A 17,463-nucleotide genomic window follows, 5' to 3' on the forward strand; every position below is an offset into this window, starting at 1 on the left:
CGGACTCTTGCCACGCTCTGTTCTCCTCTCCACCTCTGCCAGCAAAATACAGGTGAATGCAGCGTGGCCTTGAGCTTCTCCTACCGCACTTCTCAACTCATTGGGGGCTCAGCTCACCTGCAAGACCGGAAGAGGCATCAACCCCCCACCTAAGTGCAATTCCTGCCCAACCCACAGCTTCCAGGGGCGCCCCGGCCCACTCCCTCGTTTCCTGCCAGGCGGCTCAGGCCCTACTGTCGACTACTGGAGAGGGTACCCCCCATCCCTGCCTAGCGAGTGGCGCAGAGTGGCTGCTTCTGAATACCTTGCTGCGCATAGGTACTCATCTTCAGCGCCTAAACCTACAGAACCACTACAGCCCACAACTACAAGACTGTCATGACCAAGCAGCTCAAACCTCATAAGTCCGCGGACATCTCCACCATGCTCCTACCAGCGGACAGAAGCAAGAAAGGGGACCCCCGAAACTTACCCCGCAAAAAACGCTGGAAGAGAGAGGGACCCTCGCAACTAAAGAAGACCTCCAAGCCTTCATGTCAGACTTCAAGTCTGAATTTAGGTCCTGCATGACAGAGCTTTCGTTGAAACTGGAGCAGACAGAGGGTCTCAGAGGCGGAGACTAGACTGGGGGAGGTGGAGGAGCTGGCTCGGGAGCACTCTACTACCCTTGCAGAGGTGCAGCGCACGATTCAGGCCTTGAAGGACAAAACTGAGATCCTCTAATTCAAGTAAGAGGATCTCGAAAATAGAGCCTGCCGCAATAACCTACGGATCCTGGGGGTTCCCTCCTCGGTCCCCGACAAGGATCTGGCGGAATATGTGGGTGACTTCTTTCAGTCATTATTGCCCCACTTGGATAAATCTCAACTCCTACAAGACCGCACCCACAGGCTGTGCCCACGACGAGGAGTGAGTTCAGATCTCCCCCCAGATGTAATCACAAGAGTTCACTTCTTTACCACCAAGGAAGCCATCTCTGCAATATGCTGCACGCGTGACAAACTCTCGTTCCAGGGCTCCCTTCTCCAAATCTTCCAGGATCTCTCTCTCCTAACTCTGCAGAAGCGCAGATCACTTTTCCTTCAAGACCAGCAGATCCGCTATCAATGGTTATTTCCAACGGCTCTCCAATTCTCACACAAGGGCTCCTCCCGAATAATCGGCCACCTCGACGATGCCACCACAATCCTTCACCCCGCCTCTCCGGGGACTGACAGGGCTCTCCCCCCTGACCCTTCGGAGCCCGGATCAGGCAGATCCTCCCCCAAACCAAGGCGGGAACCCTGGTTGAGGGTACAAAGAAATCGGAAACCCAAATAAACGTCCCTGAGAAACATACAGCAATGGTGCAAGAAGCATTAATTGCCGCTGCGGGCCCCGTGCGGCCCATGCCCATCTCCAAGGAGCATACCACCGTACTTCCCTTGGAGTGAAACCCAACCCTCCTGTTGGGGGATGGCCCTGTTGGCCTTCGGGAACCCCGATGAGACGAAATCGGTCCCCCAGGTTCAGGTTTTGGCCCCCCGTTGGAGGTCAAGGTTGAATGATCCACCCTCCCGTTGGAGGTCAGTTCAGCCATGTTGCTCAGGTTGCCCGTTGACGGCCTGGGTGGCCGGGGCGACCCGCCGTCAGTCTTCAATCGGTCCCCCCGGCCACAGTTAGGCCCTCCCGTTGGAGGCCAAAGTTGGAGGTCGGGATCTCCTGTTGGAGACCATTACTAAAAACCGTCAGCCACAGGAGCTCCGAACTTGCCGATACCTCGCAGCTATGCCCAACCTAGCTCCCTCCCAATCCTCCCCACTGCAGCAGTCGACCTCGACCTCGGAAAGGCCACCCCACGCACCAAAAAATGAAACTTGCCACCCTAAATTTCCAGGGCCTGAACTCTCACCCCCCCCCCCGAAGAGGAAATCTATTTTACACAGGCTGCAAGACGGAACCTCAATCACTTTCCTACAGGAAACGCACCTAATTCCAGCAGACTTCTCCCGCCTGCGAAGCAGACTCTTCCCCAGGCAATTCTTAGCATCCAACGGTACAAAAAAGGGAGGTACCGCCATTCTCTTCGCCGCAGGCCTGAACCCCCAGATCCTCGACTTACTGCGATGCCAAGAGGGTCGCTTTGCGGCAGTCAAATGCGCCATTATGGGCCAACTCTACACCCTTGTCTCAGCTTACGCCCCGAATGAGCTCCAAGAAGGGTTCTACCAAGACCTGGAGGAGACTCTCCTCCCGTTCACTGAGGGACAACTCGTCATCCGGGACGATTTCAACGGAGCCCCGGATCGACTCAGACAGATCTCACTCCCCCACCTCCAAGGATCAGAAGCTGGCTGCGGCCTTACTCCACTTGTTTCGCACGCTTAATGTCGTCGATACCTGGAGGGTACTGTACCCAGAGGAGAAAGATTTTACCTTCTACTCATACCTACACCGCACTTTCTCCAGAATCGACCTGATGCTGGCCTCTCCCCAGATCCTGGCCTTCACAGACGATGTCACGATTGGCCCCTGGATCCTCTCGGACCATGCCCCAGTCTCGCTCTCCCTCTGAGCCCATGACCCGGACCCCCCTCCTCGCCGCCAATGGAGTCTGTATGACCCGATCCTGGGGGACATGTCTGTGAGAGATGCGATCGCCAGGACAATTAAAAACTTCTTCACTGAAAATCGCAATGAGGACACTTCTCCAGCTAATACTTGGGACGCTATGAAAGCAGTCCTCAGAGGGGAACTGATCGACCAAGGTGCTGCGTTTCACAAACGGAAGAAGGTGACTCGAGAGGCCCTGCAGGCCAAAGTCTGCGCAGCCAAAGCTACCCACAAGCGGAAGGGATGGTCCTCGAAATCTTACAAAGCCTTACAGATGGCGAGGAAGAGCCTTGAGGTGCACTATGCCGACACCACTGCAAACCTGCTCGCTAGAACCAAACAATGGTATTATGTCCACAATAACAAAGCCAGCAAGCTGCTGATCAGTAAATGGCTAGGGAGAAGACCCGAAGATCCATCCTAGGGCTTTGCGACTCACTGGGGACGGTCCACTATGTGGACCAAGAGAAAAGCTAGCAGTCGCCCACCAATCTGAAATCATGACGGCGGTCCCGAGGGACCTAGACAAGCAGCGTGCCTACATCCAAAAGGCGGCCCTCCCGCGCCTGTCCCCGGAGGTTAAACAAGAGCTTGAAACTCCCATCACTAACGAGGAGGTGGAAGAAGCTATAAAAAGCCTCAAGCCCATGGCCCCAGGTCCGAACGGATTCACCACAAGCTTCTACAAACCCTTCCACCCCCAACTGGTGGCGCCCCTCACCCGCTTCTTCAATTCATTTGCGGCTACCGGGACGTTTACTCCGACCATGCACGAATCCATCACAGTCCTCCTCCTTAAGCCTGGAAAGGACCTCCAGGAAAACGGCTCGTACAGACCCATTACCTTGCTAAACTTGGATGCCAATATTTATTCCAAGATCTTGGCTAACTGCCTCGCTCCGGTCCTGCCGAACATCATAGACCCGGACCAAACAGGCTTCATTCACCACCGCTCGATGAAAGACAACATCCGCAGGGCACTGGACCTCATAGAGGTGGCCACGCAGAAGTCCCAACAGCTGGCCTTACTCACCCTGGATGCGACCAAAGCCTTCGACAAGGTGGACTGGCCATACCTGACCCTCACCCTCGAAGCCTTCAGCTTTGGCCCAACCTTCAGGAAAATGATTCTAGCAAAAATGATTCTAGCGAACTATCAAGCCCCCAAAACCCAGCTCAGAATTAACAGCCACCTGTCGAACCCTATTCCTCTTACTTGCGGAACGAGACAGGGATGTCCACTGTCCCCCCTGCTTTTCGCTCTGGCTATGGAGACGTTAGCCCAACGAGTTCCAGCTAACCCGCAGATCAGTGGCCCGAGGATAAGCACCACACAGCACAAGATTGCCCTCTACGCGGACGATGTTTTGCTAACCACCACAAACATCAAAACCTCCCTGAGAGCGGCCCTGGCGGAGAACCGGAGCTTCGGAGAGGTAGCAGGATTTGCCATCAACTTCTCAAAATCAATAGCCCTCGGAGTGGGCCTGAGTCCAGACAAGAGGGACGCCCTGGAGAAGCAAAGCCCGTTCCAACGGAGCACCCAAGCAATCCCATACCTGGGGGTCCAGATCCCCGCGCAGCTAGCAAATGTTTACCAGGCTAAATTCCCCCCACTCTTTTGAGGAATTGGAAAGAGACCTTGTTCGCTGCCGATCCCAGGAAATCTCCCTATTGGGCCGCATAACGACATGCAAGATGAACCTTCTCCCCAGCTTTCTGTACGCCTGCGCTTCCCTCCCCGTCTCAATCCCTCTTCTTGTGCTCAGCAGCAGTCCACACCGCCAGGCCTCATATAGTCCAGCCAATCGCTTGAATAGGATCACATGTGTAAACTCACGTGATCCTAGCAAACGCATAACGTGGGCCCCGGACAAAGCGGACGTAATGCCCAATCAGCGCCAGCAGACATGCCAAGGAGGGATGGAAAAAAAACTACAAAGCAGAGCATAGCGCAGGGATGGGGCACCTGGGAGGCTTTTAATTAGCAAAATTAGAATTGGAATCGAGCAAAAGTAAAGCCAAACAAACCACCAGTGATGGAAATTCGGATGAGTTAATGGCTAAAAACACGGTTAGCAACAAAATCCCATGTCCCTGTGACTAGGGGCACCGAGCCGCTAACTTCCTGGCACCCATCTCACTCAGCACCTGATTTCTCAGTACCCTAGGGGAAGGAGCTAACATTAGGACAGGAACTGTGAACCATGGAGGATGTACAATATACATGTGGACTTAACATACTGATAATTGTCAAAAAGTACATTCTATGCACAACTTCCTCTGCATCATTTGGATGGTAATATATAATTACAATGCTGGAACAATACACCACATACACAGGTTATGATAATGCCCACCGAATATATACAGCATCTAGGTTATTACTACATGTATCACATCTAAAGAGCATAATGCCTTATTGAATATTCGGTAGCCAAGAATGGCCCATGCAAATGCCGGGAGTACATAGATTGATGTTATTAATCTTAAACATTGTGCCATTCAATGCATTCATTTAAGCCCATTTAATGGTTTTGTCATTTAAAAATCAAGCGCTGTTCCATCTCCAGCAATCTGTGATTCACTTGTTCCTGGTTTTTACCTCTGACCTTCATTAGTATCACCCATCAGAACTCGTCAAAACTATGCTTACTTTTTGTGAAATGGTGAGGCAACGAGGCTTTTACTACTGCATTTTTAAGACCGCTTCGATATCCAATCATGCAGGTTTTGTATTTGCGCTTGGTTTTGTCAATATATCTTTAGCCACCTGGGCATACCAGCATGTAAATGACATTCCTAGGTTTACTATTAGGCAGGTCACGCAGTTGCCAAGGTTCAGTGAGGCCAAGTTCAATAGTTTATGTATTTTAGGTTGGATTGCACATGGTACAACGACCACATTTGAAATGGCCTATCACAGGGCTTAGCCCCCATAAGGCCAGTAACGTAGTTGCTCTCGAAGGAGGTTTTTTAAGATCATGTACCACCATATCTCGTACCTTCTTCCCATTTTGTTTAAAGCAAATAGAAGTTGTTCAAAGTCTTTATCAAAGCACTTTTTCCAGTGTTTAGTCACCATTGTTTTAATTTTATATGACAAGTTTGTGAACGTATTTACAAAAAAAAATCTATTAGAGGGACTCTTATCCCTGGTATGTTCCAATAACGGTTCCCGGTTATTATTCCAAGCGTGTTTCTTGGTTTGTCTAACTGTTGCATAAGGATAACCCCTATCATGTAGTTTGTTAGTTAAGGTCAAAGCTTCATGTCTACATGCTTCCTTAATGCTATTTCTTTTGAGACTCAGGAACTTGCCAAAGGGTATATTAGATTCCATATGCACCGGATGATGGCTCTCGTATTGTAGCAAGGTGTTCCTATCGGTCTGCTTGTGGAAAGGCTTAACTTGTAACCTCCCGTTTTGATGGTAAATTGTGATGTCTAAAGAATTGACACTATGGGCACTCAACGCATTTGAAAATTTCAAAAAAACATTTTGTACATTGATCCATTTGATAAATGAATCGGCTTCAATGGGACTTCCTGACCAAATAATAAGATATCATCAATGTAACAATACCATGTGGTGATCTGTGATGTGTGTGGATTAGAATCTACATATATCACTTTATTTTCAAACATCTATACATACAAATTTGCCAAATTGGGGGCCATGGCAGAGCCCATTGCAGTCCCTTCTATTTGCAAGAAAAACTCTTCTTGTAATCCTTTTTTGTTTTGTCAAGGCCAATTGAATACATTACATAATAAAGGTGCTACGAACCGGATGGTTATCCGTCCTACCCAACAAGACCTCTTCAATTACCTTCAGGGTAGCCTTTTAGGGGATGCGTGTATAGAGCGTTTCAATATCCATACAAATCAACATTTCTGTGTTAGCATCGACTTTCCCACTTTCAACCTTATGAATGATGCTCCTAGTATCTTGTATATAGGAGACCATCGTAAATCATAAATGGACGTAAATAGACTTCTGCAAACTTAGAGAGGGGTTCCAGGATGGATGAAACCCCTGAAACAATAGGTATTCTGGGGGGTTGGTTAATCTTTTATGAATTTAGGCAAGATATAAAAGATCGCCACTCAACCATACTTTTTCACCAAATATTCTGCCTCTTGAGTACTAATCCATTCATGTTCCAGTGCCCCCATGACTTTGAATTCGATCAACCCTGCGAGTTCTACAGTGGGATCACCTGGGATCTTCAGGTAACTGATAGCATTGGACAGTAACTGATTACATTCTTCGATATAGTCTATTTTGTGATTCTGAATCACAATACCCCCACTCTTGTCTGACTGACGAATGACAATGTCATCTTGGTTACCCAATTTTTTAAAGATGTTTTTCTCAGGTTTGGATACATTGAAGTGTAGTGGTCTAATTTCTTTCTCCATAATAATCAGATCTTGTAAAACCTTTTTTTTTTTTAATTTTATTGGTTTGTAAATTAAACCTTTAAAATACATAAATGTTACAAAACAGACAAACAGCATTCATCCATTTCCCTTTCCCTCATTGTTCTACAGAAGTATCATTTCCCACTGTCCCAGGAGAGATGTAACACATCCTCAGCCGTTATTTATGGCTACATTAGGGGTCAGCAATCGATCTTCAATTATTGCTAAAAGATGTGTTACAGGCAAGACTAGTTTCATATCCCTTCCATTAAACATTTGTTGCCACCAATCTTCAGCGTCCATTGACGGATGGGAGTCACTCCAAGGGCCCAAGAGACGAGAAAACCTTTTTTTCAAATAGAACAGGCGCAGGGGAGTAAGAATGTAGCAGAGCACAAAACGAAGAGGGATTTGTTTAGACCTCTGGAGTTATGCTCCAAGTTCTGGACAAGTTAAAAATGTTCCTTCAGATGGATTTTCCTTATGAAGTTAAAGACTTCAGTACAGAACTCAAAAGCATCATGTCTGGTGGAAATAAATCCTAAGCCCTTATTGAGAACTCGTTACGCCTCTGGGGACAGCCTCTATATGGATAGATGTCTTACCATGGTGTCTGGCTCCTTGTCTGTACCCGATCGTAGCCCCACTGTCTTCTGCCCCTGCCCGATCTAAAAAAACAGAAGAATTGCATTGTTGACGACCCTGAAATGTACCTCTAAGACCCCTCCCTCGTCTTTCATTGTTCATGTCTCCATTGTGATAATCCCCATAGCTATTCTTAGTCCCAGAGGTACATGGTTCAACTTCCTCTGTCGAACTGTCCGCACTTGAACTATCGGACGTGTCCCTGAATCTGACCCACCTATTTCTCTTCTTACCATCTTGAGGACCGCTATTACTGTCAATGACGTAGTCATTCCTAGTATATGGAAAACTCCTCTCGTGTGAACTTGGTGAGATCTTTTTTCAGTCTCTTTATGGGTTCAATCGTGGAATCATTTTTAAAATCTAACAATTCCTTAAGATGCATTTCTAATTTCGATTTAAAGTCATCTAGTGGCAGATACTTTTTCCTGTTCTTCCTCTATCTTATTCAGATCAATCTCAATCTATTTAACCACTTCCTGGGCAGTTTCAATGAGCACAAGATAGTCTCTCCCACATTTGTTGGAGATATAACTAAATGTGTCATTATCAAGGAACAACCTCGGTTCATTCCGAACCACTAATCCCTGGGGCAAGGCTTTGTTTTTTTTAATATTTTAACATAATGGCACCATGTAATTGCGTTCTAATCATTCTTTTTCTAAATTGGCATAATTCTTGGAAACAGGTCTCAGGCACAAACCTCCCACAAAATAGTGGGCCTCATTTTCACTGTAGATGGTGGCATGGCAGTGCCACAAGCAAAAGCGTCTACCCGAGATCCTGGTTAGCTCTGCCAACATTCACATTCTTGATTATGTTGTAGATGTTCTGCATTGCCTGATTTAGTGCACAAAAGATTTAACTCAGGAACAGGTGTGTGTAATCTGCCTGGAATAAGGCTGCACGTGTATCTCTGTGCTTCAGGGGGCACAGGGCACAGTCTATGACTGAATTTAAAATGGACAGCTCTTTGTTGTTACAATGTTATCTCTCGCTTTCACAGTGGTCCAAGGAGGAATGCAACAGTTCACATCTGGGACAAAGGATGTGACCCATAGATGGCCCCTCAGTTGTTTTCATGGCTCTTTAATATGGCCCTTTAATATTTCAGTGCAAACGATACAGCTGGCCTCATTACAAGTTGTGTGGTATTTCAAGGTAAATCCCACCGAAATACTGCCAAAGCGAATTACCGTTACTGCCATTTTTCTGGAGGTAAATCCTCCACCCCGCCGGCAAACCTGTAGTATGGTGGTGTGGTAATGCCGCGGTAATGGGATTACTACTACATTACCTACATTTTTTCCTGCACCGCCTTCCTCGCAATGAAGCCCATTTTCTTGACTAGCATTCTCTCATTGGATCTTCTTTTCAAACTGGGAAATTAAAGTGAATGTCCCGTCATTCCAAGATTTATCCGGACAAAGATGAAGCCTTTAAAAAGCTTGCACTTTTAATGAAGCGCCCAATTGGCGACCCTTGGCATCTAATGGTGTGCCTTTTGGGGGAAGTTGTTGAGAATGTTAATGCACTGGAGTTCTCATTGGGCACGGCCAGTGCGCTGCCCGAGGGAGGGCCTTTAGAAATGGGATTAGCTTCTCGAGGAATGCATTAGGCTTGCCATGCAAGTCGGCAGCGCTTTGCCGGGCCTGATAGATTGCTTCGCATTTTACAGCCCCGCCTTCCTTTTATTGACCACGTCTCATTGAGCGCCTGGGGCCTTCGTGTGTTTAGGAGTTAGCTGTTTTGTAGGGCCCTAGGCTGATCTCATCGTCACTTTCTGAAATTAATTCCAGGCTGCTTTACATGTTAATCCGCCCAGGATTGATTTCGGAGGTCAAGGAGTGCAGCCTCACAGAATGGACAAAGTTCCATTTTGGAGCAGCTCCATTCAGTCCCCTGTCGGTCTACCTTCTCGTGGCGCTAGACCAGCTCCGGTGGTGGTGGTGGTGGTGGTGGTGGTGTGTGGGGGGGGATGGGGGGAGGGCAGGATATGTTTGAGAAGGACGGGGGCGGAGTGGGCTGCTTGCTCACAGTCGCAGTTTGCTACAAACCCCAGCATTGCCTGAAGTGATCTTCCGGTTGGTGAAGCTAATTACATTAGTTTCATTACCTGAGGGCAGATCTCTCGCTGGACTTCCACTGCAAAACTATGGCGTGAGCTCACTCTCGCTTCATAAGGTTCCCCCCTCAATTAAAGCAGTAGAGCTACGCAAAGTCGTCTGCAGAAATAGTTTATTTTGAGTTTCCATAGGTCCATTATTTCCTCCGTTTGCGGCCTTTTAATGATGGCCTGTATTTAAAGGCTGCATTCATAAGGGAAAAGGGGTGTGAAGCATTTATTTATAACGCTCTCTACGCACCTGCTCCTGCCCAGCCATTCCTGATTTGTGATGCATTGGTACTTTGTAAAGTTTTAACTTGTTAGACCGTGGTTGTTTCACCACATACAATGTACAGTCAGTAAAGCATTATTGTACTACAGCCAGGGCTTTAAGAGCGCCGAGGCTAGCCGGGGCAGTCTCCAAAAAGGGCTGCCGAGCCAGGGCCCTGCCGGGGCCCACCCCCAACTAGCCCCATCCACGCCGACACCTCCGTCGGGCAGCCCGTGTAGCCGAAGCGCTGCAGTTACACAGACTGCCTGCAGAAGTCAGCATTTCGGAAGTACTGACACCTGCAAGCAGCTTGTGTAACCGTGCAGGCTTCAGCTACACGGGCTGCTTAATGTCTCTGTATTCAGAAACAGGAGGAGGGCTGGAGACACACACGCACACTCTCTCTCTCTGTTAAAAAACTACAAAGATGGAAACGATAGAAGAGATACATAGTTTCCCAGTACTTAGTCTGAAGGACTGATCAGTTTCCTCATAACAAATTGTCAAAGAGCAGGGAAAGTGAAGGCTTTGCTTCCCCTCAAAAAGTCAGAACACGTTCCAAAGCAAAAATATTGGGGCTCCATAGAAACCATGGAAGGGAAGTTGCCAAAAGAGAAATCTTTCATAACAATAGGTCTCCATGGTCCTGAGTTTCTGCAGGTCCCCTTGAACCGTGTTTTGCAATTCACCTACATTTATCTGAATCTTGCTTTGTTTCTCTTCTGCCTGCTGCGTTTCTAACCTCGCACTGAAGCTCTTTGAGAGGGTCTCCTATGGCCTCCCATGGGGTAGGTTGCTGCCTCCTCTGCACCTTCTGGGGTATAACTCATATTTACCTGATTTTTCCCCATAACAGTGACAGAGCATATGGATTCACATGCTCATGAATATTCCCCGTCATCAGGTTGGGAATCCTCGGTTAAAGAAAAAAACAGTTTCAGTTTTGTTTCTGAACTGTCTTTCTCCTAATAACCAATCACTGGTCTCTGGGTCATACTGCCCCCAGCCAATGACTGCCCTCTACCTAAGCCCCTCCTCTGGCAGCCATCTTCATATTTTTACTGCACGTTCAAGTGTTGGGAGTCCTCGTGCTATAGCTCTCAAGCTTTTACTGCGTTTTGCGATTTTTCAAAGAGTTAAACCTAATTTTTTGGTCAATCGAGCCTCAAGCTGCACCGTTTCTACTTCCGATAAACGGGGACCCGTTTCGTAATTTTCTACGCCCCTCAAGGGCAACGTTTTTGTCGAGTCCCGCTTTTTGGAGGATTCCAGAAGATTCTTTGAGGCCTACCCCACGTGGACATGGCCCAGGAAAAAGGGAGCACGACACCCGGATCCAAGCTGTTCAGGAGCTGCCCTGGATGCGGATTACAGAATGTCTTCAAGGAGGACGAGCATTCTAGATGCCTTTACTGCCTTCACGAAGATAAAACGCACGTGGAGAAGGACTGTGCGTTTTGCATGAACATGTCGGAACGGACCATGAAGGATCGGCGGATCCGCCTCACCAACTGGCTGGAGGGGAAGAGCCCAGCAGCAGGTGAGAAGAAGAGGAGGTCCGAGCAGTCTTCTAAGTCCTTTGGGGGCGCTCCGGCGATGGGGACCCAACAAAAGGCAAAGCACCGCAAGTCCGTGGGCACCAGGAGCGCCGAACGGTGGGGCTCCTCGGCTGCCAGGTAGGGTGCACTTTCACCGATGCCATCAACCACGAGCCAACGCTCTGGCTCGGGGAAAAGGAAGTCGGAGAACCCGGGTAAGCTTCGGGAGAAGCCCCAGTCGATCCCGACGGAGAAAGCCGAGGGGGAGCGAGGTGGTGACCCTCCCCCGAAGGTGAAGGCCTCAAGCGTGTCCAAAGTCGTCAAGGCTTTGATTCACCCGGTTAAGGCCTCTATCGAGGGAGTCATGGCAGCCCTGGCGAAGCCTGTGGAGGCGACCTCGGGGCTCAGAGCTTCCCTGCCACTGTGGAGGGAATCCTCTTTTCAGCCCATCGATAAGGCCCCTGTGAAAACCCCGGTGGAAAAAGAGGGGGGGGGCGGTGGCCATCATGGACACGGATACAGCCTCTGAAGAGGAGCTGGCTGAAGTCGTGAAGATCCTGGACAAGAGGTCTGAGGAAGTCCGGTCCCGCGGGAGGAATCCCGACGAGGCAGACGAAGAAAGCGACGGTGACGCCGACAAGGTTCCAATGGAGGCGGAGGATTCCACTCCCCAACCGTTGCGCCCGTCGCAGCTGGTGACTGAGCCACAGGACAGCTCAGGAGCAATCTTGATGGCTATACAGGACTTGTGCACAGAGAAGAGGACAAGATTGCCCTTACCCCCAACGGACGACCCAACGGAGCCTGGACTGTCGGGAAGCCCTCCACGCAAGCAGAGGAGAACTCATCCCCCCACCGCCCTTCCAGCCTACGCGGCCCTCAAGGCCTTCATCTCCTTCCCTGGATCCGAGGGATGACACGGGAACAGAGACGGCTACGACGGGGACGGATGACGATGACACCACCCCCCCCGCCCCCCCCGGGCTTCCCCACCCGACAAAATTGGCTCCTTTCACGCCATGATCGCCAGGGCATCCGAGCTCTTTCAGCTCTGCCCGGTGGAACAGAAGGAAGGTTTCCTCTATCAACGGCATGAGGCCAAGAGAGAAGAGCTCCTGAAGAACCAATGCACGACTCCTGCCAAGAGAGACCGGTACGAGAAGAAGTACCGGGTCCCGGATTCCGCCCCCATTTGCCTTAGAGCGCAGCCGAACCCAGATTCGGTCGTCTCGGCGGCGGCCAAGAAAAAAGCGGCGAGGGCGACGGCTTCAACTTCAACCTCCCCGCCGGACGGCAAAGGGAAGAAATTGGATGCCATGGGACGACGGGTCATCGTGTCGGCGGCGACGACGATTAAAGCGGCCAACGCCCTCGCGATTGTGGCCCCCTATGACAGGGAGCTGTGGTTTAAGATCGCTCCACTGCTGGACTTCCTCCCGGACGACAAGAGGGCTGAGACCTTGGAGATACTGCAGGAAGGCGAGGTGGCGTCGGACCACACCATAACAGTGGCCATGGACATTGCCAACACCGGCTTCTGCCAGATGGGCAACGGTGTTTGCCTTCGCCGGCGTGGTTGGCTCAAGGCAACCGATTTCCACCAGGACGTGCAAACCAGAGTTTTGGATATGCCTTTCGACGGAAACAACCTGTTTGGCAAGACAGTGGACGAGTCACTTCAGGCCATCAAGGCCGACACAGAAACGGCGCGGCCTTGGGAGTTTTGCAACAACGACGGCCGCCCTTTCGGAACTCCAGAGGGAGTCCGTAAGGAAGAAGACCGGTGGCTGGCGACCCATCCTGGACCTTCTTGGCTTAAACAAGTACATCAAGTCCCAAAAGTTCTGGATGGTCACTCTCCAGCAGAAGTCACACTGTTTCTGGGAGTCAGGCTCGACACAGTGGCGCGATTAGCCTCTCCGTCGGAGGAAAGGACGAAGGCCATCCTGGCCAAGGTGCAACGACTGTCGGCCATGGACATGGCCAGGGTGAGGTCCATCAAGTCCCTTCTCGGCATGATGTCCTCGTGCATCTACCTCGTGCGCCTGTGCAGGCTGCGGATGCGTCCACTGCAAGAGTTCCTCGACGCCCATTGGATGCAAGCGGCGGGCAGCTTCGAAGACAGGATCTCACTCAACAAGACCTTCCGCCAAGCGATCCGGTGGTGGGGCACCTGCACGCATCTCGTGGCAGGGATGGACTTCCAGACCCCCGCACACCAGGAGACGGTGACGACGGATGTTTCCCTGGAGGGATGGGGAGCGCACACCGGAGATCTCCACGCAAGACGCCTTTGGCTCCCGGAGGAGAATTCGCTACACATCAACGTCCTGGAGCTCTGAGCCGTGTTCTGAGCCCTCAGGTCATTCCTTCCGTCCCTCAAGGGCAAGGTGGTGAGGATCTTCACAGACAACACCACCACAATGTTCTACATCCAGAAGCAGGGAGGCACCAGATCTCCATCCCTTTCCAAGGAGGCCCAGGATCTGTGGCATTAGGCTGTCGCCCAAGGGATGTTTCTGGTACCCTTCCACCTGGCAGGAATAAAGAACACCATCGCCGACTCACTCAGCAGGGTGCTACGCTTGTGCCACAAGTGGAAACTGTGGCAGGATCAAGTGGATCTGCTATTCCAACGATGGGGCAATCCCCAGTTCGACTTATTCGCGACGGCGACGAATGCCAAGTGCCGGAGGTTCGCCAGCAGGTTTCCCCAGCCGGGGAGCATGGGCGATGCCTTCTCATTTCCCTGTGACGGCCTGTTACTCTATGCGAATCCCGCCGTTGCCTTTGCTGCTGCAACTCATCGGCAAACTCAGACGGTCCCAGTGGAGGATGATCCTCGACGCACCGGCATGACCGAGACAGATCTGGTTCCCGGACCTTCTGGACATGTCAGCGTCCCCTCCAGTCAAACTGCCGACGGACGCGGATCTCCTCTTCAGAGAAGGAGGCGCCATCCTCCACCACGACGCAGGGTCGCTGAAGCTGCAGGCCTGGCTCCTGCAGCTCTAGAGTTTGGAGGGTACGATATCCCGGCAGACTGGAAGCAGGTGCTTGCAAAGGCCAGGGCGTCCTCAACTCTCAAGTTCTACGGACACAAATGGAAGAGGTTCTCTGTCTGGTGCTGTGCACAGAAGATTAACCCTCTGCGGATTACGGCCCCTCAAGTGCTGCCATACTTGATATCGCTGGCCAAGGCGGTGCTGGCCCATGCCTCCATCAAGATTCATCTGGCGGCTATCTCCCGCTACACCAGAACTCAGGGGCGCTCATCCCCGTGGTCCCATCGCCTGGTGAAGGAGTTCATGAAGGGACTGTTCTGATCATTCATGCCGGTGAAGGCTCCGGTCCCGGCGTGCGAACTCGGCATAGGAACTCAATGCTGTGTTGACCAGGCTTATGGGGCCGCCATTCGAGCCTCTGCATTCGGCACTGTTGAAGTTCCTGTCGTGGAAAATAGCGTTTCTTGTGGCCATCACCTCCACACGATGAGTGGGAGAGATCCAGGCCCTCTCTTGTAAAGCCCCATACCTGACTTTCCACGAGACGAGGGTGGTGCTGAGTACGCACCCTTCCTTCATGCTCAAGGTGCCGTCGGACTTCCACCTCAACGAGCCCTTGGTGTTACCTGTTTTCTTCCTATCGCCTTTGTTGCCGGCCGAGAGGACTTTGCACTCGCTGGATGTAGCTAGAGCGCTGAAGTTGTACGTGGACCGCACGAAGAGTTTTCGGACGACATCACAGCTGTTTGTGAACTTTGGACCTGTGAACCAAGTGAAGGCCCTCTCGAAGGCTTCCATTTCCAGATGGCTCTCCGGCTGCATCATGCACTGTCACCGGTTGGCAAACCGAGCGTTGCCCGGCTGTCCGAGAGCCCATTCGACCAGAGCGATCGCTGCTAACACAGCGTTCCTATCTGGTGTACCCATGCTGGATGTCGGCAGGGCTGCTACGTGGAGGTCGACGCACACCTTCACGAGATTCTACTGCATCGACCGGGATTCCAGGGAGGAGTCCAGAGTCGGCCAGGCAATGCTGCGCAACCTGTTTGCCTGAAGGTGGGCCTGGTGAGGAGGTAAGAGATGCTTAATGTTGAGTGATGAAATGCTTAACGTTGAGCCTTGCCACCTCCCGTGGTTGTGCATGCGTGTACTGCTATGTATTCTTGTATTCATGAGCATGTGAATCCATGCCAGACCCCATGCTGGAGAAGGAACAAGTTACTTACCTGTAACTGTTCTCCAGCATGGGTCTGGCATGGATTCACATGCAAACCCTCCCTCCTACCCCTCTGCGGCTCTTCACTTGGTCCTACTGCAACTTTACGTGCTACCAAATCTGAAGATGGCTGCCAGAGGAGGGGCTTAGGTAGAGGGCAGTCATTGGCTGGGGGCAGTATGACCCAGAGACCAGTGATTGGTTATTAGGAGAAAGACAGTTCAGAAACGAAACTGAAACTGATTTTTTCTTTACAGAGGATTCCCAGCCGGACGACGGGGAATATTCATGAGCATGTGAATCCATGTCAGACCCATGCTGGAGCACAACAGTTACAGGTAAGTAACTTGTTCCTTTTGTGACAGTGATTTTAATTGAGAACTTGTCAATATTTCTAAAACTCTGTAAAAGTGACTTGGAAGGTACTTACCTGTACATGGACATTGTTCACGAGTTCCCCGTGGGTCCTTGGTATTTTAGGCCAAAGGACTGGATTTTTAGCATATACCAATATTTTTAAATGTATTGTTTCAGCTTTACCTTATACTCCTGTTCTGCAAATGTCTTGCTACTACGTAACTCTACTGGCTACTTTTGTGTCAGTGTTTCATTAGTAGTGTACCGAGGACCAGTATGTCTGTCGCGATCAGCCTAACTTTGGGCTGTTGGGCTTCAGTACTAAAGTATTAACCAATTGTCACTCCTCATTCAATACAAACACATTTTTATTAATAAAATGTATTTTTATTGGAATCAAAAATATTTTTACCTTATTTTCTCAATATTTCATATCTGGTTTCATATCTGGTTTTCCTTACTATCATTTTCATAAAAATGTCATATTTAAACAATCCATCTAAAAAATGCCTCACTTTCTGACATGGATACAAATGTGAATAGCAATGGACTCATTTTCATATACATTCCCCATTCCCAGCCTACATCCTTTGAACAATGGCAAACCTAGATATATAACAAGGTGCATATCTGTACCCTATTTCCAATACCAAAAGAATATTGTGTCTCATTCTGACCAATAAACCTAATCACCTCATTTTAAACAAAATCAATAAACCCGACATGTTTTGTTCCTCCTGTCTGGTATGGGAACTTCATCAGGGGAAGAAGGTGGCTGTTGTTGGGGATGTAGCCCCTGAGGCGAAAATACTCTCAGATCTATCAACAAACATATTCAGTCTGAACCAACCTGTTGTCTCTAGAGACAGCCTTCTAAATGTACCAGCTGTGCACTTCCATGTGCCTTAGCCTAAAATTTCCCATGGTGTGTGGTGCATTAAAGGCCCCAAACTGAAGTCCCTTTTATAAGAACAGCCATTTAAACACTGCAACCCAAAACGGCCTGGCTTTTGCTTTTATTTTTACGCGAGTGGCAAGAATTTCAACACTGCAACAAAAACGGCCTGGCTTTTACTTTAAATTCTTGCCACTCATGTGAAATAAAACCATGGGGAAAGGGACCTACTTGTCATTATCAATGGACCAGCAGCAATGTAATTCACCCAAGAAGTAGGAATCAAAGAATCCTGTGACATGGAAAACAGGATTATTGAACATTAAAATCAAAAACGGCTTGCGCAGGTGTTTGCAAATAAAAACGGCTTTAAAAAGCCACAATGAAATAAGATATCACTGTTCACAGA

The 17,463-nt window shown here is 49.7% G+C and overlaps 1 protein-coding gene across 14 annotated transcripts in view; it reads left to right on the forward strand.

Annotated features, from left to right (window-relative positions):
• The window catches only part of HLCS (holocarboxylase synthetase), a 1,696,783-nt gene that overhangs the window by 1,510,807 nt on the left and 168,513 nt on the right, over positions 1-17,463 (forward strand). The gene's annotated exons all lie outside the window — the stretch shown is intronic.

Source organism: Ambystoma mexicanum, chromosome 7p, assembly GCF_040938575.1.
Source record: "Ambystoma mexicanum isolate Mex_15411 chromosome 7p, UKY_AmexF1_1, whole genome shotgun sequence".
In the NCBI taxonomy this organism is placed as follows: domain Eukaryota; kingdom Metazoa; phylum Chordata; class Amphibia; order Caudata; family Ambystomatidae; genus Ambystoma; species Ambystoma mexicanum.